Source organism: Monodon monoceros, unplaced genomic scaffold, assembly GCF_005190385.1.
Source record: "Monodon monoceros isolate NGI ecotype Baffin Bay Population unplaced genomic scaffold, NGI_Narwhal_1 Super_Scaffold_13, whole genome shotgun sequence".
Classification (NCBI taxonomy): domain Eukaryota; kingdom Metazoa; phylum Chordata; class Mammalia; order Artiodactyla; family Monodontidae; genus Monodon; species Monodon monoceros.
Genome location: NW_021703769.1, coordinates 35,432,788 through 35,458,712, shown reverse-complemented (window position 1 = coordinate 35,458,712; position 25,925 = coordinate 35,432,788). Strand labels below are relative to the sequence as shown.

The 25,925-nt window shown below is 38.0% G+C and overlaps 1 protein-coding gene and 1 pseudogene across 3 annotated transcripts in view; one reads left to right on the top strand and one right to left on the bottom strand.

Moving 5' to 3' along the window:
* Nucleotides 1–25,925, bottom strand: part of PLCB4 (phospholipase C beta 4) — a 417,084-nt gene that overhangs the window by 203,316 nt on the left and 187,843 nt on the right. The window lies entirely within an intron of this gene.
* LOC114894280 lies at nt 5,409–5,893 on the top strand (annotated as a pseudogene).

Here is a 25,925-nt window from a genome sequence, read left to right as displayed (position 1 = left end):
GCTGGGAGTCTGCATTTTGACAAGCGTACCTGCAAATGCCCCTCAGTGGAACTGTTTGATGAACAGGTCCATAAGATGATGGTTCAACCTTGGATGGTTCTCCTTGGAGGAGAGGGTTTAAAAATCCCCATGCCCAGGCTGCATGCAATTACATGGGAATCTCCAGAGATGCGGCTCAGGCATCAGTAGTTGTCAAAGCTCTCCAGTGATTCCAATGTGCAGCCAAGGATGAGAAACAGTACTCAGAGATTTCCAGATACTTCTATATTTCTATCCAATATGAGGATGTTAAACCGTCAGACAAAATGATACTTTCTTTTAATGAATATAGAAATTTGGTCACCTGGAATACCAAGGGTATTAGAGCAGTTGGCTTCAAAAATTCCAGTCTGATCCGGTAAACCCAAATGCTTCTATTCCAAAAGGTGGAAAAAAAGTTTTGAATTGGTGTCAGCAGGGTCCTACTGAGGTGGGGCTTTCTGTTTGCCTGGAGAACTAGAAATTCTTGTTATTTCCATCTGGTCACTTCTGGCAGTTTACAAAGCAAGGATTTTTATAAGAAAGTATTTTCTTTTATGGATTTCTGGTTAAGTTACTAAATAATAAAAGTTTCCCTTCAAATGAGCAGTTTGATTTAACAGCAATGGCAGGTTATCGTGACCCACATCAGTTCCCAGGATTATTTTAAGGAGTAAACAAGAGAAAAGTAGGAAAATAGAATTCCTGCAAAGTAGAGTGTCTGAAATTCATCTTTTTAGACTTCAAAGTCCAAAACGCTAATGGCATGGATTTCTGAATTGCTGCCAAAGATGTTCTACCTAGTAAGTTTCTTGAGGGTATCTATATTCTAAGCAATCAACCTAGTAATTTCTCCATAATCAAAAGTTGTTGGTTTAGCTCAAAAAGAGCTCAAGCTTCATGAAAAGATGCCATTTTAGGGACGTTAAAAACTTGCAGAGCTGGACATGAAAACAGAGGTAGGTTAGTGACTTAATATATAAGTGACACTTATTAACTTCAAGATAATGACTACTTAATTAAAAGCAGGCTTGCCTTTATTCCCGTCGTACCCTTAGGTTCTTCATGACATTTTTTTTTCTTAGATTCCATATATATGTGTTAGCATACGGTATTTGTCTTTCTCTTTCTGACTTACTTCACTTTGTATGACAGACTCTAGGTCCATCCACCTCACTACAAATATCTCAATTTCATTTCTTTTTATGGCTGAGTAATATACCATTGTATATATGTGCCACATCTTCTTTATCCATTCATCCGATGATGGACACTTAGGTTGCTTCCATCTACTGGCTATTGTAAATAGAGCTGCAATGAACATTTTGGTACACGACTCTTTTAGAATTATGGTTTTCTCAGGGTATATGCCCAGTAGTGGGATTTCTGGGTCATATGGTAGTTCAATTTGTAGTTTTTTAAGGAACCTCCATACTGTTCTCCATAGTGGCTGTACCAATTCACAGACTTACTAGAGAATGGACTTGAGGACGCAGGGAGGGGGAAGGGTAAGTTGGGACAAAGTGAGAGAGTGGCATGGACATATATACTACCAAATGTAAAATAGATAGGTAGTGGGAAGCAGCCGCATAGCAGAGGGAGATCAGCTCGGTGCTTTGTGACCACCTAGAAGGGTGGGATAGGGAGGGTGAGAGGGAGGGAGACGCAAGAGGGAAGAGATATGGGGATATATGTATATGTATAGCTGATTCACTTTGTTATAAAGCAGAAACTAACACACCATTGGAAAGCAATTATACTCCAATAAAGATGTTAAAAAAAAAGCAAGCTTGCTGATACTTCCATTTTGATGATGATATTAACACATTTATTGCTTTTCTCTTTCCTTTTTTCACCCCACAGATCACCCCTCAGTGCCAAAACAGGACAACATACACTATGGTTCCCACATCAGACACTGGCATCTCTCTCCATCCTCATTCTGAACTCTGAATTTCCAGCAGAAATGTACTCAAAAGGAAGCTTGGGTGAGGGCAGGGGAAGGCTCTCAGCTGAAGTTCAGACAAAACAATTTGGCTGCCATCCCTCTCTGGAAGAAGCCCTTTTAACAGCCCTAATCTGTGGTTCCTAATTTGCTCCTCTGTCTAATCAGCATTTCTCAAATATTATGTCCTACAATTGTTGGGAGATCTTGTGAACTGTCAGATTCTGATTCAGTAGGTCTGGGGTAGGGCCTAAGGGTCTGCATTTCTAAGTTCCCATGCGATGCTAATGCTGCAGGTTCATGGACCACATTTTCAAGTGCAAGGAGCTAGATATTATTTTTGGTGGAAAAGAAAACACAGTGATGGTGAAAGGCTATGTCTCCTGCCCCACATCTACTAAGGTGTCAGTGGTAGTGGTCAATTTTGGAGAGCCCATCGAGCCCACAACTTCTTTGAGAATTATTATCTGACCCATTTCCATGGCATATCAATGGCACCTATATTTGTGCTAGGACCTTACCACTGGCCAGAGCTGACTGGACCAAGTATGGACATACATGTGCTCAAGCTGAGCCAATCAGCTTCTTCTTCTCTTGAGAATTTGGGGTCAGACTTCCGAGGGCCAGTCACGAGTTGCTTGAACCGGGGGATGTAAACATCTGGAACCGTCATTGTACCTCATGTGGAAAGAGAAACGGGGACAGAGAAAAATAGCACTGGAGAAGCAGAGATGAGAGAGCACCTGAAGATCAATTGCCGCCTGGATACTTGAAAGCTTTTTAGTTCCTATTTTCAGATTCTTCCTTTCTTACCATGGGATCCCTGGAAACAGCCCTGCATCCTTTTGATAATTTCCCCTTTTTCTTGCTTAAACTAGCTTGAGAGGGAGCCTACAAATCTTAATGCAAAGGGAAGGTAGTTTTACTTTTCATCAGCGAATACACTATCTGTCCCAGAGGTCAGGATCTTAGAGGAATAAAGAGTTCACGTCCATATCCAGTAGTGGTGGGCAACTTCCTGGGGCTACCTGTGAACAATCCTATGACCTTCTGCGAATCATTTAAAAGGAGCCTTTACTTCCTCTTGAAATGTCAGACAATGTCAACTCTTCAAACTCTTTTAATAATTAAGGCTCTGTTTACTTCAATCTATGTCCTTCCTTCCCATTTCCTTCAACCTTATTATCCTTACATGCCAAGTAAAAAGAAATCCTGCCTATTCCTCCGTCACTCCCCACTAAGCAGGTGACTCGCATTCCACCCACAGGAGACAGGTGGCTGGCCCACAGAAGGCATCTGGGAGGTGGAAGCTATGATTTTTATAAGTTCCTCTCTCCACTCCCTCATTCATCTGACTATCTGTTTGATCCTCCCATCTTGCCTTATCACACTCTTCCTTATTATAATCCTTGTAAATGTCTCTGATCTTCCACCTAAAATAAAAATCCAGTGGTTCTCCTCAGGTGGTACCAGCTCCTGGATTCCTACCTATCCTAAAGACAATTCCTTCCCCCACCCATCCAACCCCATTCATCCACTTGACCTCAGAAGATATAATTCCACACACACCCGTTTCCATAACCACTAACACATCCCATCTTTCATGATACGTATTAGACTTGGTACTGGTGGAATTCACCTTGACAAGGCTAGCTTATGCCTAATGAGTCATCCGTTAGGGGTAAACAGCCCGGCAAAGATAAGCCTTTAACCTTCTGCCTCCTTGAGACAAGAACAGAATCTAGATTCATTTTTGTCCTGAGATGCATGGTTACAGCTCCACGCCACTTTGCATTAATGAAGTTTCCGCCTTTTCATCTATTGGTGGGGTCAGAAGTGTACAACCATCTGTTTTCATTCAAGATGTGTCTCTGGACATGTCTTACACATCCATAAAGACTTCCATTCACCTAATACAGCTAAGAAAATTGCTATTGATTATGACAAGGTAAACATTTCATTATCTTTTCACTTATGGTATCAATTGTATACTAAAACTCCCCTAGAAGAACAAATATGTTCAATTCCAACCCCAATAAAAATGCAATATATTCATTTCCAATTTAAACTCATAATATATTTTTCACTGATTTCTCTAAAATGATCTATTCCAAAGTTATTAAAACTATGCCTATGAAGAATATTCAATGCCATGAAAAAGCACTCCAAATATAATGGTTTTGGGAAAAAAAAACAGAAGACATACACATGATATGTCCAAAGTTTCAAAATATAGTTTATGTTTATGTCTGGAAATACTAGAAATAAATATAACAAAATATTATTAATGGTTATGTCTGGATGATAGGATTGAAGTAAATAGTTCATTTCTTCTTTGTAATTTTATGAAGTAAAAAAGATCTTTTCAGGGAATTCCCTGGCAGTGCAGTGGTTAGGACTCAGCGCTTTCACTGCGGTGGCCTAGGTTCAATCCCTGGTTGGGGAACTAAGAACACACAAGCTGCATGGCGCTCTGCCCCCCACCCCACAAAAAAGGTTCTTTTCAGTGCTCATGAACACGTATAATTAGAGAAAAAGTAAACATTACCTATATATCATGGCCTACATTCATCAAATTAAAATGATTCATGCATCTCCTTTGTTTTGACTGTCCTGTGGGAAGTACAGTTCACTACATTAATGTGATTTGCTGACAGGCTTCTTAAATTTTGTGTTGGAAAGGAAGCACTGGAGGAAGACTGCTGTGTCCTTTCCAAGTGCCTTAGACTGAAAGGATGAGATAAGGAATCAGCTTTAGGGTTGGTTTGAAAGTGATAACACCTGCCTCTTGGACTAATACACTTGGGGTGGGGGAGAAGAAAAATGATGGCTTTAGTACTTTTTGTGTAACTTAACATTTTTTTTTAAAAAATTCAAAACATGTTGCTTCCTATCTTCTAAGGCAATGTGTTCTCTTCTAAAAAAGCCCTAACTGTTCAAACATATTTATTTTATTTCTTCAAGTATTTTCATGTGGAAAAATACAGAAAATTATCACCACTAAGTAAATAAAATTATGATTGCATGATCATCTGCCTCTGAAAATGTATAAAACAAGAAAATACCCTTCCAATCGGACTTATGAGAGATAAGCAATGTTACCAGGTACTGACTATGCATACGTTCGTGTGTATACATACATATATCATGTCTATGTGTATGGCAGCATATACATGTATATGTATGTGTACATGCATAGTTATAAAGTAGATATACAAACATCCATCTTTTTAAGAAAAATTAAAATGACATCAAGTTTTACATACTTCTTTGCAGTTTGCATTTTTTGGAACACATAAAACATATTTCTCAAAGGGAACAACTAATTCCAATAGCATAGCCATTTTAAAATTTAATACTGCCAAATTACCCAAACAAACAAACAAAAAAACTATACAATATATCCTGCCTTTTGGCCGGAATCGCCATCTTCCAGTAATTCGCCAAAATGACCAACACAAAGGGAAAGAAGAGGGGCACCCACTACATGTCCTCTAGGCCTTTTAGAGAACATGGAGTTGTTCCTTTGGCCACATATATGCAAATCTACAAGAAAGGTGATATTGTAGATATCAGGGGAATGGGCACTGTTCAAAAAGGAATGCCCCACAAATGTTACCACGGCAAAACTGGGAGAGTCTACGGGTTACCCCGCACGCTGTTGGCATCATTGTAAACAAACAAGTTAAGGGCAAGATTCTCGCCAAGAGAATTAACGTGTGTATCAAGCATATTAAGCACTCTAAGAGCCGGGATAGCTTCCTGAAACGGGTGAAGGAAAATGATCAGAAAAAGAAGGAAGCCAAAGAGAAAGGGACTTGGGTTCAACTGAAGCACCAGCCTGCCCCACCCAGAGAAGCACACTTCGTGAGAACCAGTGGAAAGGAGCCTGAACTGTTGGAGCCCAATCCCTATGAATTCATGGTATGATGGATGTAAAGAAGATAAAAGACCTGGACTGTAAAAAAAAAAAAAAAAAAAAGGATATCCTCCACTTAAAAACTTTCTTGAAAGGCATATGATTATTTTTATTATGATGACAATAATAAAAATTAAAACAGTCCAGGAGCTTGGGGTGGGAGGGAGAAATGCCTTCAACGTAAATGGTGGGTTGTTTTTGCTTCTTTGTTTCCTTAAACTGGGTGGTGATTAAGAATATTTATTATCTTGTTCTTCCTCATGCTTTTCATATATTTTACAAATATCCTTTTGAAACTGCTCAATATTTAATAAAAACAATTTTCTAAAAGATATAAAAGTATAAGACAAAAAGGCTTCCTTTCCCATCACACCAGTCCACTCCCACAATGGTACAAATAAATTGATCATTTCTGATTTCAACTCCTCTAGTCTACCTCTATACCTCTCTAGAGGCAGGGCTATTCAATAGAACTCTAGCGAATCACATATGTAATTTTAAATTTTCTAGTAATACATTAAAAACAACAAAAAGAAAATGGTAAAATTAATTTTAGCAATATGTTATTTAAATAGACTGAAAATACTATCAGTTCAACATTATTCAATATTAAAAATGACTGAGGTATTTCAACATTCATTTTTTTCATACTAAGCCTTGGGAATCTGAGGTGTATTTTCCTCACAGCACATCTCAATTTGGATGAGCCGCATTTCAACGGCTCAATAACCTCGCCTGGCCAGTAGCTACTGAATTGGAAAGTGTACCTCCAGATAATATGCTCAAAACCCTATTTCTTGATTTGTCAACTTAAAAATTATCATTTGACTCCACAGTATGCCATTCCCTTTTTTTCCTTCTCTTCACCACTGCTAATATTATATAATATTTTGTTTTTCAATTGATCTGTAGACAGTTTAAACCTCTCTTCTTAACTCACCAAACTGAGGCAGTGTTATCTTGCTCTCTCTGTAAAATGAGGGATTAGGGTCCCTCTGTCTCCTTTCACATTCTTCCCCTTTCCACCTCCCAACTTTTCTCTAGCAAACTACTACTCTCACATTGTCAAAGTTTTATCATTTATACCATGTTCTGTACTATAACTTTTTTACACAGTGATGTGTGTAAATTGAAAAATGAACAGCATTTACAATATGAAAATTACATGGTAAATACTCTACAGAAACAAATTGTGCATGTGAAGGAAGAGAAGGCCATACAACACTGCTCTCGCCTCTGCTGCTTCAAGAACCAGAACAAAGAAAACTGAGTTGAGAAGGGCCCGACTTAAATACTCCGTTAACTGAGAAGATGCAGTTTTATCACACTTTCTCTTATAGAAATTTCATTTGCTTTTAGGATTTTAGAAATTCCTAAAAATCCTATTCTGCTTTTGACAGCTTTTTTTTTTCTTTTAACCATTTGCAAAAGACCTACTGTCTTGGGGTTTCTTGTTTTTTGTATTAGTTTAGTTTATCCACCTATCCTTGGAACCCACATTTCTCTCTTTTATTTTGCTGCATTAATTCTTTTAGGAATGACCTGGGGATGAGCAAATGTTTTAGTTCTTACTTGTCTTAAAATGCTTTTATTTTCCCTTCATACTGAATTTGCAGTTTGTTGGGAACAGAATCAAAATTCCTACCAAACCAAGAAGGTATCATTCTCTTGTCCTCTAGAAATCATCTCTGTGGTCAATTCCCTATCCCACTCCCATTTCTGGAATCTTTTAGCATCCTCTCCTGTTCCTTGGTGTTCTGAAATATCAGGAAAATGTGTTTAATTACCGATCCACTCATATGCTTACTCAACCTACTTTGCACTCAGAGGGCCTTTGTTGTCTGAAGAGTTGGAAAAGTTAAAAATGTGTGTGTGAATGTATCTTTTATTTCCTCCAATTTTTTTTCAATTTTCTCTTTCCAGACCCTCTATAAAAACATGTAGGACCACTATCATGTCTCATCTTTTCACTCATATTTTCCAACTCTTTGTTCTTTCGCTCCATTTTTCTGGAAGGTTTCTTCATCTTTTCACTATACTATTATTTTTTAAGTCAACAATTACTCTTTAATTTCCAAGAATCCCTTCTTGGTCTTGAACTACTCCTCTTCCATAGGAGTCTGTTTTTAACTCTCCCTGATGATAAAATTTGGAATGATTTTAAGGATTTATCTCTTCTCATTTATTTCTGTTTCTTCTGGCTCAGTTGATAGGTTTGTTCACATTGATCCTTCTCTTTTAGCTGTCTGTTTTTCATCAGTATCTGCTGCTTTGACCATGTTAATGAATGATCTGGACGCCACAGAGTAATCCAGATTCAAACAGTTACCAACGTGACTTCTTCTTCATTTCTCCTCATCAAAATGCAGACCATTCCATTTCTGGTCACTTTTGAAATAGTTCTTGGTGGTCACTTAATTCTGGATTCCCTAAGAACCATGAACTATTTGGGTTAAAAACTGGATTTTCTTGCTGCAGTTTTCAAAAGTACAGCAGATGATGGTCTGATGGGCATTATTTCAAAATTAGGCTTTATCTGACAGATCAAAGTTCATTGTTATAACTTAGTCATAATGGCTACATTGAAACAGATTCTAGAATTAATTCAGTGTTACAGAACTTAGTTGAAGAAAAACTAATTTCACTTACATTTAAGGTCTAAACAAATCAATAAATGAATCTATTTATTTTCATGCTATTTCCACTTGTACCATTTTAGGATAGCCTACTAAAGCAAATATACATTTGAAATTGTGTGGGTACCTCTATCCTTTCTTATTACAGTAGCTTATGCCAAAAAAAAAAAAAAAAAAACAAACAAACAAACAAAAAACAAGTAAGTGCCCTGTGTCCAGAAAGACAATAAATACCACCTCAGACAGGAGGGTAAAGATCCCAAGACACCCTGTATAACAGACTCTAGGTCCATCCACCTCACTACAAATAACTCAGTTTCGTTTCTTTTTATGGCTGAGTAATATGCCATTGTATATATGCACCACATCTTGTTTATCCATTCATCTGTCGATGGACACTTACATTGCTTCCATGTCCTGGCTATTGTAAATAGTGCTGCAATGAACACTGTGGTACATGACTCTTTTTGAATTCTGGTTTTCTCAGGGTATATGCCCAGTAGTGGTAAGTCAGAAAGAGAAAAACAAATACCATATGCTAACACATGTATATGGAATCTAAAAAAAAAAAAAATGGTTCTGATGAACCTAGGGTCAGGACAGGAATAAAGACACAGACATACAGAATGGACTTGAGGGCACGGGGAGGGGGAAGGGTAAGCTGGGACGAAGTGAGAGAGTAACATTGACATATATACACTACCAAATGTAAAATAGCTAGCTAGTGGGAAGCAGCTGCATAGCACAGGGAGATCAGCTCGGTGCTTTGTGACCACCTAGAGGGGTGGGATAGGGAAGGTAGGAGGGAGACACAAGAGGGAGTGGATACGGGGATATATGTATACATATAGCTGATTCACTTTGTTATAGCAGAAACTAACACAACATTGTAAAGCAATTATACTCCAATAAAGATGTTAAAAAAAAAAAAAGATCCCAAGACACACAAGTAAAAACTAAAATGGTCTCTGTGTGCCTATCTAATTGCTTTTCTCTCAGACTTGTAGCAGAGCCATAGTTAAGAAAGTTACTGAGTGACTGTTCTATCTTAAAGCTCTCTGAGTTCACCATGCCATGTCATGAAATCCTGCTCTACTGTGCAATTGTCCCCCATGAGAACAAAGACTTGCTTACGAGGCTGAATGTGTAAGCTGCCTTCCATTGACTTCAACCTCAGTCTTTCCTCAAACCTTGCAAACACACATACTAAGGGTCCCATCTAAACAAAATCCTCCAACACTAAAATCCTCAGGAAAGTTTATTTCTGAAAAATCCATTCTCAAGTGATTATACATTCATATTACACAACATTTACATTTTAAAAATGTGAATCATGTTATTTAATTTTCCAACTCAGATGGAAAACACTGCTAACACTGGTGATACTTAAAAAGATATGTTGCCCAGGAGAGAAGACTATAAAATGTTAAATATCTGTAATGAAATGTAACAGCTACCAAAACAAGAACAGATGCCTCAGCAGATGGTGCAACTTGTCCACCCAATATCTTTTCTCCCTATTTCAGTGGGTAATGAAAACGAACCCAACTAAAAATACTTGCTTCCAGAGGCTTCCTTACAATTAGTGGTAGCTTTGTGATCCTGTTTAGTCCAGTGATAGACTAAATGTTGAGATTCGGGGATAAGTTTCTGCTTTTCTAATATAGATACAATGTTCCCCACTTCCTTTTTTTGCTTTCTGCTGGGAGTGTGTATGTGACACCTGGAGGTACAGCACCCATTTTACAACCATGAGGCAATGATCATCAGGATGAAGGCTTATCAACTAAGGATGGTAGAGAATGAATATGGAGAGAGGCTGGATTTCTGAGGGAACCACTTAGCTTGAACCAGCCCTGTACTACCTACCACTGAACTTACTGTTATGTGGGGCAAATATGAACCTATGTGTTTAAATACTTTCTGGTTCACAGCACTCATTCTTGACTAATGCACTGGCAATACCTGAACTTTAGTTGGCCCTCCAGTCATGCGTGTACGAAGACTTTAGTGCTTGACCAAAACAGACTTTCTCTTCTGTAATACTTCCTCTAAATATTAGATACAGGCCCATGGCCCCTTACCAAAATCCTTTGGGGTCTGATATGTTTCAATGTCAGAAAGGTAATATGGTGCAAATATAATACATTATGCAATAGTCCCATCAAATCTAGCCATCACCCTTAAGTCCAGGGGTTGACAGACTATGGCCAGTGGACAAAGTCCAACCTGCCCCCTATTTTTGTAAATAAAGTTTTATTGGAACACAGCCATGCCTTCATTTACATACTCTCTGGCTGCTTTTGTGCTAGTCACAATGGCAGAGTTGAGTAGTTGCCAAAGAGACAGTATGATCCACAAAGCCTAAAATATTTACTATCTAGATCTTTAGAGAAAAAGTTTGTGGATCCCTAGCAAATACACCAGTATTTATGCAGTGAGACCTATAGCTCTTCACCCAAAGTGAGATAAAGACTATATATAACCTCCTGTTGGTTTAGGCATAATTTTGCCACTAAATTTATGCCAAACTTATGGGAAAATTAAATTTCAAAGCTTTAATGCTTTCAGAATTATGGAAAAAGGGACTGAGGTTCTGTCAGGAGATAGGAGCAATCTGTCAGGCTGGTCTAATCCACCATGGAGCGGTCAGCTCTCTGGCCAGTCCTTTAACATCTCATAGCCCAGAAAGCTTAAAAAGTTCTATTGCCTGAGAGCCCTAAGAAATAAAGAGGCAGCATACTACAGTGAAAAGAACACCAGCTGTTGAGTAAGATGAATGATTTCTAATCTTACATTCTGCTGATTTGGGGTATATATTGTTCTTCTCTGAGTCTCCATTTTCAAATCTGTGGAATGGAACCGAAATGTTACTGACTCTGCCCAGGGCCACAGAGGATGGTAAGATTATGTGTCAAACTGCTATGAACAAGGCAAGACACAACACACCCATGTGTTACATATATTATTGGGCAAATTGGATATACTTCATTATATATGCTGGCATAAATGTGTATTTTACTAGATATAATGTGTATTTAATTATTAGCTTTTCCTCTTTTACTGAACAGAGTGTTTGATTGCAGAAAAGTCAAAGTTTTTCCAGTCCTCCAAAATGTCTGGGGTTCCTCATGATATTTCTTAATTCTAATACAAGGAAGCTAACATTATACTTTTAATATTTTGCTGTTCTATACATAATTTGAGTCATATGGACCATATTTCTCAGGGAGCTTCTTTGAATAGTTCACTTCTAATGACTATTCAAAAATGTCATGGGGACTTTACCATATTAATTTTTTATGCAATGTAAATATTAGAAAAAATACATAAATGTGATAGATTTTTAAATGACTTTAAAAAATATTTTTGATCTTACTTACAATTTTAAATTTCAAAAATCAGATTTTTCTAAACTAAGACTTTTTAAATCATGGAGTTTACACAGTTAAAATACTGATTTACTTTCAAACGTAAGAGTAAGAATTGCTATTATTGCTTAACTCCTATATTTCTCCAAGTGCTCAGTCTTCACATACTTGTTTACACAATCTCAAATAAAAACATTTATACTTTAATAATAATTTCCAGAAGCTGATAGGATTCTCTTAATATTTAAATAAATAAATACCACCCAATACAAAGCTGTTCTATTACATAGCCTAAGTGTTACATGGCCTAAATTTTAGAGAACTCCTTTTGTTAGATTTGACAGCAATTACTCATCACGGAAATGTATCCTGTACAGAAGCCCTTCTACCAAGAAACGGGTTAGATTTCAAAAGGCTGTCAATCAGCCCCTTTGTTCATGAGTCCACATGACCACAACAGTGCCTCTTAGAGCTGGGCAAACTGAATACACTTTTGTTTTAAAGTGGCTTTGTGTGTACTAATGAGAGCCTCCCAGGTGAAGTTTCCTAGTAGAGAAGAACCTATTTTTTTCCAAGTCTGTGCTGCTAAAGTTCCCTCCTCAGAAGAGAAGCTCAGGTGGTATAGTTTGCAATGGAGGCATGTAAATATGCAAGCCTATGTTTTGAGGTCTGTGTACATTTTGAGTCTCCAGGAACCCAGAGAAGGATACATGAGCAGCTTACAAGGTACCCAAATATGGTCATAAAAATCGCATCTCAGTTAGAGCTCATAGATTCAGAGCTGCTTTAAATGAGTAGACTTCATACCCACCTCATTTGAGCTCATCATCAACGAGAAGGCAAAATATAATCAACGAAACAAAGGCAGAATTATGAGCACCTTAAGGAAATTAATTCTGGAAATGTATAAGGTGGGAAGTGTAAGAACTAAGAAAAGGACACTGTGGATGAAACACTGAGGCAGAGGCAATGAATAACACAACAACAAAGAAGCAAGATGCATCTTCACTAGGGCTGGAGCAGAGGTGAGGAGTTGGAAGTAAAGGCAGCCCTTGATGGGCTTCCAGATCAGGTTTGAATACTGATCAGCACAGCCTAACGTGTCAGCTACCTGGGAGAACAAGGAAGGTAAGCTATGGTGAAACTGTTGACTGGAAAACAGAGGAAAGAGTTAGCCAGATTGAATGGAGAAAAGAGACCAAGAGAGTGTGACCCAAGCAAGCATAGCAGATACCAGCCAGACACCGATCCCTACAGAAAATATCCACAGAACAGGGGAAGCAAATATGGAAACCACTCTTGGTTACTTAAGAACTTCCACTACCATAGTGCTGGGGTTGCAATGTGTCTGAATTGAAGGGACGAATCAGGATTGGTCTCGACCAGCAGTTCTCAAACTTGGCTGCATATTGGAATAACCTGGAAAGCTTCAATAAAATATTGATGTCTGGACCCCATAGAAAGTCTGATTCCAAGGTTCTCGGGTGGGGTGTAAGCAACAGTATTTTCTAAAGTTCCCACAGTCATTGTAAATCCTAGCCAAAGTTGAGTACAGCTTAAGCTTTAATGTGCATTAAATTAAATTAAAATATAGATTTTGACTGAATAGATCTAGGGTGGGACCCAAGATTCAGCAGTTCTAACAAGCTCTCAGAAAATGCTGTCACTGCTGGTCCCTGGACCATGTTTTGAGTAGCGAGGGCCTAGTCCTGCCTTGTCCAATACAACAGCAACCAGCCACTTGAAACGTGACTGATGTGACTGAGGAACCAAATTTTTAATTTAATTTAAATTTAATTTAACTTAAAATCTGAAACATGATTTGATTATTGGAAAATATTTAATTATGCATGGAGCAATTTGGTGAACACCTTTTCAATTGATATCTAAATACAGATCAAACATCTCTAATGAAAATTTAGCATCTGAATTGAAATGTAGTATAAGCATAAAATATGGACTCGATTTCAAAGATTTAGTATGAAATAAAGAAAATAAAATATCTCATTGGCAATTTTTTTATATTGCTTACATGTTGAAATGATAATGGTCTAGATATACTGGGTTAAATAAAACATTATTAAAATTAATTTTACCTGTTTTTTTTCTTTTCTTAAAAATGTGGCTACGAGAAAATCTTAACTTATATATATGGCTAGCTTTATATTTTTTTTGGACAGCACTGGTCAAGAACAAAGGCAATTGAGGCTTTCCTGTTACATGTTCTCAGTAATTGATCTAATGCATGAATATGTGACACAGATCTAGCTGATGAGAACCAAGGGGAAGCTGTAGCAGGACTCCTGAGAAAGAAATTATTTCTTAATAAAAAAAGAAAGCCTGGGCGTTCCCTGGTGGTCTAGTGGTTAGGATTCAGCACTTTCACTGACATGGACCGGGTTCAATCCCTGGTCAGGGAACTGAGATCCTGCAAGCCTTGTGGGGCAGCCAAAATTAAAAAAAAAAAATCCACGTAAGAAAAAGTCCTTTGTCCCTGCCTCCTTCCATGTCTACTTTGCCCCTGTCTCCTTCTATCTGTATTTTTTTTTTTTTCGGTACACGGGTCTCTCACTGTTGTGGCCTCTCCCGTTGTGGAGCACAGGCTCCGGACGTGCAGGCTCAGTGGCCATGGCTCATGGGCCTAGCCGCTCCGCAGCATGTGGGATCTTCTCGGACCAGGGCACGAACCCACATCCCCTGAATCAGCAGGCAGACTCTCAACCACTGCGCCACCAGGAAAGCCCCTTCTAGCTGTATTTCAATGCAGCTAAGAGAGGATAAAATGCATAGAGTTGGCAGCCATTTTACCACCATGAGGAAACAGGACCCTGGGCCCTAAATACTCCTTTGGGTTGCAAATCAAAATAGGACCCTCCATCTTTGAATTTATTATTAGATTAAAAAAAAATGCCCTTATTGTTTAAATCAGTGCTCCTTAAATGTTACTGTGCATTTGAATTACCTGAGGATCTTATTAAAATATAGATTCCTGGGCTCCCCTGGTGGCGCAGTGGTTGAGAGTCCGCCTGCTGATGCAGGGGACACGGGTTTGTGCCCCAGTCCAGAAAGATCCCACACGCCGCGGAGCGGCTGGGCCCGTGAGCCATGGCCACTGAGCCTGTGTGTCTGGAGCCTGTGCTCCACAACGGGAGAGGCCACAACAGTGAGAGGCCCGTGTACCTCAAACAAAATAAATAAATAAATAAATAAAATAAAAATAAAATATAGATTTCCTTTCAGCAAATCTAGGGTGGGACCTGAAAGTCCAGGTTTCTAACAGGCTCCCAGGTGACATCTATATAGCTGATACAAGGACTGCACTTTCATTAGAAAGAGCTCAAACTGAAATTACTTACTCTAGTACTTGCTGATGAAAGCATTCCTAATGGACACAGGAGGCAAAGCCAATTTCTGCCCCTTAACAACAGCTCCATTTACACACTGGCTGGCAGCATAATCATGTCAGACCACCTGGGGATCGAGGATCTAGGAATTTTGTAGCTTTCCCAAAAGACAATAACTATTATGGGAGCATGAGGGCAGAGAGCAAGGGTTCTGTGGTCATGTGAGTTTGGAAGATGCTGGGGTAAAAGAAGTTAAGACATTTCTCTACTATTGGGCTTTGCATGCATAGTCACTTCTATGGAGGTACATGCTTTAATTTTGAAAGTATTGTTAATTACACTTGATTACAAAATACTTTCTTTTCACAGATAATATCATTAGAGTAACATACAACAGAAAACACTTTGTGAATTGCTGCACTATTCAGATCATGAGTTAAAAGAAATAGCAAGACCTATAAGCCTTGACGCTTGGGAAAATGTAGTTTGTGTGGTACTAAATGTATAAGAAGCATGGAGTTTGGAGTGAAGTAATCTAGATTCAAATCACTCACTGTATCACACACATCACAAGTCAGCTGTGTGAGGATGGACAAGTTTGTTATACTCTGTGGCTAGACTTCTTCACCCATAACACAGGAGAAGAATGCCTGCCTACATCATAGAACTATGGTAAGAATAATGCATGCTCACACTTTTCAAAATGACACTTCTTGGATGTGGGACAGCATTAAAACTTTACATATATATAGAATATATTTAGAAATACACAAATGCATCATGAAGAAGAATATATAACTCACATGTAGGCTAAAGGTACCTGGGAGAAAAATCTAGGCTACCTGGACACGTTAGGGAAATCATTCACTCTCCTCTGCTCTTAAGTGTGTCTCATAGACTAGCTGCACATGTTCGAAAGTACTTTAAAGCCAAAGCTCTTAGAGCTTGAGGAAGCCTTGGGTACCACTTGGCCAGTGAAGGCTAGCTACTCAGCAGGTCACCCCACAAGGGTATCCATCCCACAGTTTGGCCACCACTTTCCAAAATTTGCAGGTTCACATGTGAGAGGTTAGGATGCCCAGAGATCATAAAGCCTCAAATAACTGATTCTGTTTAAAAAACTAAAAAACATTAAAGGATTTTTTAATGCCAAAATAATAGAGTGAGAAAAATTGTAATAACTCTTAAGTGGATCATATCCTTTGACTAGTGATATTATTTGATGCTTAGAGACAATGATGTGCTTGAAGAAACTGTTCTTTGCAAGTAGTACTGATGATAACCTGTCCATTTTTGCCTGTTTCCTTTCTCTATACTTCTATAATTGACTTCCTCCCTTCTAATCATTTTTTAATAAAGTTTTACGCAGAATCATTCATTTGCTCAAAAAATATTTACCTGGTTCCTTCAATGTTGCTGTGTTCTGAGAACACAAATATGATGTAGACATGGTCCTGTCTTGTTCATGGGTAAAAAGACAGAGGAAGAGATAAAGTATGTACATGAATAATAGCAAGTTGAGACAGTGTGTCACTGAAACCTTATGAAAAGCACATGGATCATTTCTGGTTTAGGAAATGTGGTAGGCAGGATAATAGCTTCTTCCTAATGCTCAGAATCTGTGAATATGTTATTTCATAGGCAAAGAAGAATTATAGGCAAAGGTTGCAGTGGCATTAAGATTGCTATTCCACTGATTGTAACATAAAGAGACTATCCTGGATTATCCAGGTGGGCCTAATATAATCACAAAAGTCCTTAAATGAGGAAAAAGGAGGCAGAAGAGTAAGAAACACATAACACTGTGAGAAAGACTCCACAGGTCATTGACGGTTTTGAAGATGGAAGGGGAACACCAGCCAAGGAATGCAGGCGACCTCTAGAAGCTGGAAAAGGCAAGGAACAGATCCTCCCCAGAGCCTTCAGAAGGCACAGTCAGCCAACACCTTGATTTTAGCACATTGAGACCCATTTTGGACTTCTGACCTCTAGAATTGAAAGATAATTAAGTCTGTGTTGTTTTAAGCCACTAACTTCGTGGTAATTTTCTACAATAGCAATAAGAAATTCACACATGGGATCTGAGAAAACTCTGTGAAGGAGCCAGCCTGGTAGGTTGTAAGGAATTTGAAGACATAGTTGTGATTCTTAACAAATTAAAAATAAATATATAGTTCTCAAAGTGTTAAAGGATTCACTAGGTCAGATTTAAATTTTCCACCCAATGAAACAGAAAACAAAAATAAATAACACAAACTCTTTATACCACTTTTACAAATTAGTCTAACATAAAAGACAGCCCTTTTTATATTTAATGACATACACAAGAGATGCAAAATTAATCATCAAAAAACTACGTACTCTGAAATCTTCAAGTGATTACCAAACTTTATCACTAACATTGCAAACTATCCCCTTATCTCACCCATATTCAAGAAACTATTCAAGTTAACATGGTATATTAAAAGATTTCCAAATTTGGTATTAGTTTCAACCAAATCAGAAAGCCTCAAGGTCAGATAGCCTCATCCACCAGAGGGCAGACAGCAGAAGCACGAAGCACTACAATCCTGCAGCCTGTGGAATAAAAACCACATTCACAGAAAAATAGACAAGATAAAAAGGCAGAGGGCTATGTACCAGATGAAGGAACAAGATAAAACCCCAGCGAAACAACTAAATGAAGTGGAGATAGCCAACCTTCCAGAAAAAGAATTCAGAATAATGACAGTGAAGATGATCCAGGACCTTGGAAAAAGAATGGAGGCAAAGATCAAGAAGATGCAAGAAATGTTTAACAAAGACCTAGAAGAATTAAAGAACAAACAAACAGAGATGAACAATAAAATAACTGAAATGAAAACTACACTAGAAGGAATCAATAGCAGAATAATTGAGGCAGAAGAACGGATAAGTGACCTGGAAGACAGAATGGTGTCTGTCCTCTGGGACAACATTAAATGCAACAACATTCGCATTATAGGGGTCCCACCCATGTCCAGGAAGTGCAGAGAGTCCCATATAGGATAAACCAAAGGAGAAATACGCCAGGACACATCGTAATCAAATTGGCAAAAATTAAAGACAAAAAAATTATTGAAAGCAGCAAGGGAAAAATGACAAATAACATACAAGGGAACTCCCATAAGGTTAACAGCTGATTTCTCAGCAGAAACTCTACAAGCCAGAAGGGAGTGGCATGATATATTTAAAGTGATGAAAGGGAAGAAACTACAACCAAGATTACTCTAACCGGCAAGGATCTCATTCAGATTCGATGGAGAAATCAAAAGCTGTACAGACAAGCAAAAGCTAAGAGAATTCAGCACCACCAAACCAGCTCTACACCAAATGCTGAAGGAACTTCTCTAAGTGGGAAACACAAGAGAAGAAAAGGACCTACAAAAACTAACCCAAAACAATTAAGAAAATGGTAATAGAAACATACATATCGATAATTACCTTAAACGTGAATGGATTAAATGCTCCAAGATAAAGACAGAGGCTTGCTGAATGCATACAAAAACAGGACCCATATATATTATATATGCTGTCTACAAGAGACCCACTTCAGACCTAGGGACATATAGAGACTGAAAGTGAGGGGAAGGAAAAAGATATTCCATGCAAATGGAAATCAAAAGAAAACTGGAGTAGCAATACGCATATCAGATAAAATAGACTTTAAAATGCAATGCTATAAGAGACAAGGAAGAACACTACATAATGATCAAGGGATCAATCCAAGAAGAAGATATAACAATTATAAATATATATGCACCCAACGTAGGAGCACCTCAATACATAAGGCAACTGCTAACAGCTATAAAAGAGGAAATCGACAATAACACAATAATAATGGGGGACTTTAATAACTCACTTACACCAATGGACAGATCACCCAACCAGAAAATTAATACAGAAACACAAGCTTTAAATGACACAATAGAGCAGATAGATTTAACTGATATTTATAGGACATTCCATCCATAAACAGCAGATTACACTTTCTTCTCAAGTGTGCACGGAACATTCTTCAGGATTGATCACATCGTGAGTCACAAATCAAGCCTCAGTAAATTTAAGAAAATTGAAACATATCAAGCATCTTTTCTGACCACAAAGCTATGAGATTAGAAATGAATTACGGGGAAAAAAACGTAAAAGCCACAAATACATGGAGGCTAAACAATATATTACTAAGTAACCAAGAGATCACTGAAGAAATAAAAGAGGAAATCAAAAAATACCTAGAGACAAATGACAATGAAAACATGATGATCCAAAACCTATGGGATGCAACAAAAGCAGTTCTAAGAGGGAAGTTTATAGCTATACAAGGCTACCTCAAGAAGCAAGAAAAATCTCTAATAAAAAAAATCTAACCTTACACCTAAAGGAACTAGAGAAACAAGAATAAACAAAACCTAAAGTTAGCAGAAAGAAAGAAATCATAAAGATCAGAGCAGAAATAAAGGAAACAGAAACAAAGAAAACAATGCAAAGATCAATAAAACTAAAAGCTGGTTCTTAGAGAAGATAAATAAAATTGATAAACCATTAGCCAGACTCATGAAGAAAAAGAGGGAGAGGACTCAAATCAATAAAATTTGAAATGGAAAAGGAGAAGTAACAACAGACACCACAGAAATACAAAGCATCCTAAGAGACTACTCCAAGCAACTCTATGCCAATAACTTGGACAACCTGGAAGAAATGGACAAATTCTTAGAAAGGTATAAGCTTCCAAGACTGAACCAGGAAGAAATAGAAAATATGAACAGACCAATCACAAGTAATGAAATTGAAACTGTGATTAAAAATCTTCCAACAAACAAAAGTCCCAGACCGGATGGCTTCACAGGTGAATTCTATCAAACATTTGGAGAAGAGCTAACACCCATCCTTCTCAAACTCTTCCAAAATATTGCAGAGGAAGGAACACTCCCAAACTCATTCTATGGGGCCACCATCACCCTGATACCAAAACCAGACAAAGATACTACAAAAAAAGAAAATTACAGACCTATATCACTGATGAATATAGATGCAAAAATCCTCAATGAAATACTAGCAAACAGAATCCAACAACACATTAGAAGGATCATACACCATGATCAAGTGGGATTTATCCCAGGGATGCAAGGATTCTTCAATATATGCAAATCAATCAATGTGATACACCATATCAACAAACTGAAGAAAAAAAAACATATGATCATCTCAATAGATGCAGAAAAAGCTTTCAATAAAATTCAACACCTATTTATGATAAAAACTCTCCAGAAAGTGGGCACAGAGGGAACCTACCTCAACATAATAAAGGCCATATACGAAAAACCCATAGCAAACATCATTCTCAATGGTGAAAAACTGAAAGCATTTCCTCTAAGATCAGGAACAAGACAAGGATGTCCACTCTCACCACTATTATTCCACATAGTTTTGGAAGTCCTAGACACAGCAAGCAGAGAATAAAAAGAAATAAAAGGAATCCAAATTGGAAAAGAAGAAGTAAAACTGTCACTGTTTGCAGATGACATGATACTATAAGTAGAGAATACTAAAGATGCCACCAGAAAACTACTAGAGCTAATCAATGAATTTGGTAAAGTTGCAGGATACAAAATTAATGCACAGAAATCTCTTTCATTCTTATATACTAATGATGAAAAATCTGAAAGAGGAATTAAGGAAACACTCCCATTTACCATTGCAACAAAAAGAATAAAATACCTAGGAATAAACCTACCTAGGGAGACAAAAGACCTGTATGCAGAAAACTATAAAACACTGATGAAAGAAATTAAAGATGATACAAACAGATGGAGTGATACACCATTTGCTTGGATTTGAAGAATCAATATTGTGAAAATGACTATACTACCCAAAACAATCTACAGATTCAATGCAATCCCTATTAAATTACCAATGGCATTTTTACAGAACTAGAACAAAAAATCTTAAAATTTGTATGGAAACACAAAAGACCCCGAATAGACAAAGCAGTCTTGAGGGAAAATAATGGAGCTGGAGGAATCAGACTCCCTGATTTCAGACTATACTACAAAGCTACAGTAATCAAGACAATATTGTACTGGTGCAAAAACAGAAAGATAGATCAATGGATAAGACAGAAAGCCCAGAGATAAACCCACGCACCTATGGTCAACTAATCTATGACAAAGGAGGCAAGGATATACAATGGAGACAAGACAGTATCTTCAGTAAGTGGTGCTGAGAAAACTGGACAGCTACATGTAAAAGAATGAAATTAGAACACTCCCTAACACCATACACAAAAATAAACTCAAAATGCATTAGAGACCTAAATGTAAGACCCGACACTATAAAACTCTTAGAGGAAAACATAGGAAGAACACTCTTTGACATAAATCATAGCAAGGTCTTCTTTGATCCACCTCCTAGAGTAAGGGAAATAAAAACAAAAATAAACAAATGGGACCTAATGAAACTTAAAAGCTTTTGCACAGCAAAGGAAACCATAAACAAGACAAAAGGACAACCCTCAGAATGGGAGAAAATATTTGCAAATGAATCAACGGACAAAGTATTAATCTCCAAAGTATATAAACAACTCATTCAGTTCAATATTAAAAGAAAAAAAAACCCAATCCAAAAATGGCTAGAAGACCTAAATAGACATTTCTCAAAAGAAGACACACAGATGGCCAAGAAGCCAATGAAAAGCTGCTCAGCATCACTAATTATTAGCGAAATGCAAATCAAAACTACAATGAGGTACCACCTCACACCAGTGAGAATGGGCATCATCAGAAAATCTACAAACAACAAATGCTGGAGAGGGTGTGGAGAAAAGGGAACCCTCTTGCACTGTTGGTGGGAATGTAAATTGATACAGGCACTATGCAGAACAGTATGGATGTTCCTTAAAAAATGAAAAATAGAATTACCATATTACCCAGCAATACCACTACTGGGCATATACCCAGATAAACACCATAATTCAAAAAGACACATGCACCCCAATGTTCATTGCAGCCCTATTTACAATAGCCAAGTCATGGAAGCAACCTAAATGCCCATCGACTGATGAGTGGATAAAGAAGATGTGGCACATATATACAATGGAATATTACTCAGCCATAAAAAGGAATGAAATTGGGTCATTTGTAGAGATGTGGATGGATCTAGAGACTGTCATAGAGACTGAAGTAAGTCAGAAAGAGAAAACCAAGTATCGCATATTAACGCATATATGTAGAGCCTAGAAAAATGGTACAGATGAACCAGTTTGCAGGGCAGAAATTGAGACACAGATGTAGAGAACAAACGTATGGACACCAAGGGGGGAAAGCGGCGTGGGGTGGGAGTGGTGGGATGATTTGGGAGATTGGCATTGACATGTATGCACTGATGTGTATAAAATGGATAACTAATAAGAACCTGCTGTACAAAAAAATAAATAAAATAAAATTCAAAAAAAAAGAATTAAAAAGGAGAAGTAATTATCAAAAAATAAAGTCTCAAGGTCAAGAGGATTTAGGTGGTTTGGAAGATAGAAAAATGCAAATGTCAATGCAAATGTAAATGTCAGTCACATGAAGACCTCCAGTATTCAAGTAAAGATAATTCTACATTAGCTTCAATCACAGTATATACATACACATATGTATATACCTATACACACGTTGTGTGTGTATATGCATATATAGATACAGACATGAATAGAGATATAGAGGTATGTAATATATATATGGCAATAAAGGCATTCATCTTATTTTCATAATTAATAGTGCTGACAGGTAACTGACACAATTAGAAACATCGTCCACAATCCTGCAGTTCTCAGTGTTATAAGAACCCCTGCCCTGATTCAGCTTGAGTACAGAGACAAATATTGATACTTTGCTGCTGTAAGCCAGTGCCTTGTACAACAAAGGATTGTATTATGAGGTACTTTATTTTTTTTTTTAAGGAATGAACAAAAAATATTTTTGTATAATTTATATTGAGAAAAAACAGAAGCTGCACTAACAACACGCTTCCTAGTTTCTCTTGGCCCACAGAAATCAGACCACAGCCTATTGGCCAGGACTAGAAATCCGATCACCTAGTGCCTGGAGCACCTGTCACCTCAGCCCCTCCAGGAGGCCCTGGGGAGTGTTTATCATAATCACTCTGTTTTGCAGTTTGCTGCAGGTCAAATGCTGCCCCCAAGCCCCTCTGGAAGTAGATGGAGGGAGTAAGTTCGACAAGTAAATGTCAAAGTACAAACCTATCAATCCAGTATCATTAGGGAAACATTCAACCCAACAACTCAGTTCAACTAAACAACTGCCCAGGAGGGTTAGAAACAGAAAGGTGTCCGTGTGCAGGGCCTGGGCCACAAGGTGATGGCACTTTTAAAGCTGAAGGACACCTCTGTTCTCACCATACAGGAGGGAGCATCTGCACTGGAAAGTTGTGTTATTATACAAAAAGGGTTTATACAGTGTCTACAAGATCTTAGGTGCTACAGTAGACATACAAATGTTCTAAAATTTCTTGCCTACCTACTTGCATGAACGACTTTAACATGCCTAATTCAGGCTCACCCACTGGACGACAACAGAGCTACACAGACTTGTCTTACAGCTCTTCCTAAAACAATCCTTTCAGGCCTTCTCAAGCTGGGGTCTAGCGAATTCAGGGCCGGGGTTGGGGGGATGGGGTGGTCTGTGAACTAAGATGGGAATAAAGTTACATCTTTATTTACACTAACTTCTCATTAAAATCCAGACTCTTCTTCAATTATGGGCATAGGCAACAAACCACAATAGTATTAGCAGGATCTGTGATTCTGTCATCAATAGAAACCACAGATATTTTAATATCACATTACGGTTGCCATAGGATCTTGAAATGCTGTGTACCATCACCACCACTTTGATATTATAGTAGCTAATAGGGCTACAACTAGATATTAGTTTATCCATTAAAGATGAACACATTACTATAGCACAATTCATAATACTTCGACAGCTCTAATGCAATATAACTGATTTCCTTGGTAATCTTATGTATTTTATTTGATGCATTAATAACCTTTCCTCCTGCAAAAAAATCCACAGGCTTCCCCAGATGCCAAATGGGTCCATGACACACAAATATTAAGACCCCTCCCCAAGCTAGAACAACAATTCTAGTTCCCGAATTCTAGTTGACTAACCCAATCAATTTCAAATTCAGTCAAATTGAATGACTGGGATCATATAGGAAAAGACAAAGCAATTAGAATTATTTTCCCTTTGAATTCATTTATTCATGCATGCAGCAGATACCAGAGCAAACCATACCTTCAAAGCGCCATGGCAGGTGACGTGGGGGGTAGAAAGATAGAGAAAGCAATACTGTTCTTAAGGAGCCCAAAGGCTCACAGAAAAAAGGACTCTACAGGTAACTGTGCACAGACAACTTTACTCCAAGGGAATAAGTGTTGGATTAAAGAACTAACATTTGCAACTGAACATCATTGAGAGCTTTTAGCCAGAGGCGACTTGAACTGAGATTTTTCTTTAGAAAACGAATCTGGTTGAGCAATTTGTAAAGTGGGCTGGAGGGAGGTTAAGATCATCAAGGTATGATTCTAGTAATTCCAACAAGAGATATCATGGGCCTAATAGAGGAAAGGACCAAGGGAAAAAGTGAACGGTGATGCAGGGCATAGAGCCCTTGTCTTGTGCACATGGCTTCATCTGAAAAACTCAAAGAATTTAATTGCCAATAACAAAGAAATGTTTAGCTAGACTAACTTAATATACATTGTGTACTATCATGCTATTATTTCTGCATTGCATTATATATATACATACATATGCATATTGTATCATGTAATTATTTAAAACTGTTTTCAACAACTTTATAATGACGTGGGGAAATGTTTTGCTAGTTTAAGTGAAAAAGCACTATACAGAATTATATAATTTAGAAGTATATGTGGGTTATTACAAAAATGTCTTCAATTTGTTCTCTCCTGTATCCATCCACACCTGTATTAGTTTCCCATGTCTGACATAGAAAAACTACCACAAACAAGGTAATTTAATATAATAGAAATGTATCCTCTCACCATTGAGGTCAAAAGTCTGAAATCAAGGCGTTGGCCCGGCCACATTTCCTTCAGAGGCTCTGGGGAGATTCCATTTCTCTCTTCCCACTTCTGCTGGTGAAGCACTCCTTGGCTTGAGGATGCATCAGTCCAGTCTCTGCCTCTATCTTCACATCAACTTCTCCTCTTCTGTGGGTCTCTCTCAAACCGCCTCTGCCTCTCTCTTACAAGGAAGCACTTAGCGTCCACTTATCCAGGATAAGTGCTTCCACTCAAATTCTTTTAATCACCTCTCTTGCCACATAAGGGAACAATCATAGGTTCCACCGATAGGATATGGATTTCAGGGGCCATTTCCAGCCAACCACAGCATGCTTTGTCATGTGGTTCTGTGGCTCCTCCCACAAAGGGGAGGAGTCAATTTCCTCACTTCCTCCATCTGGACTGACCTTGGGACTTGCTTAAGCCAACAGAATGCAGCAGAAGTGATCTTGTGCCAGCTCCTAGCCTAGGTCTCAAGAGACCTTGCTGACCGCCAGTCTCTCTGTTTCTCTCTCTCTCAAAATCCTGCCTCTCCTCAATGAACAGGCCTAGGCTAGCCTTCCTGATGAGGACAGGCA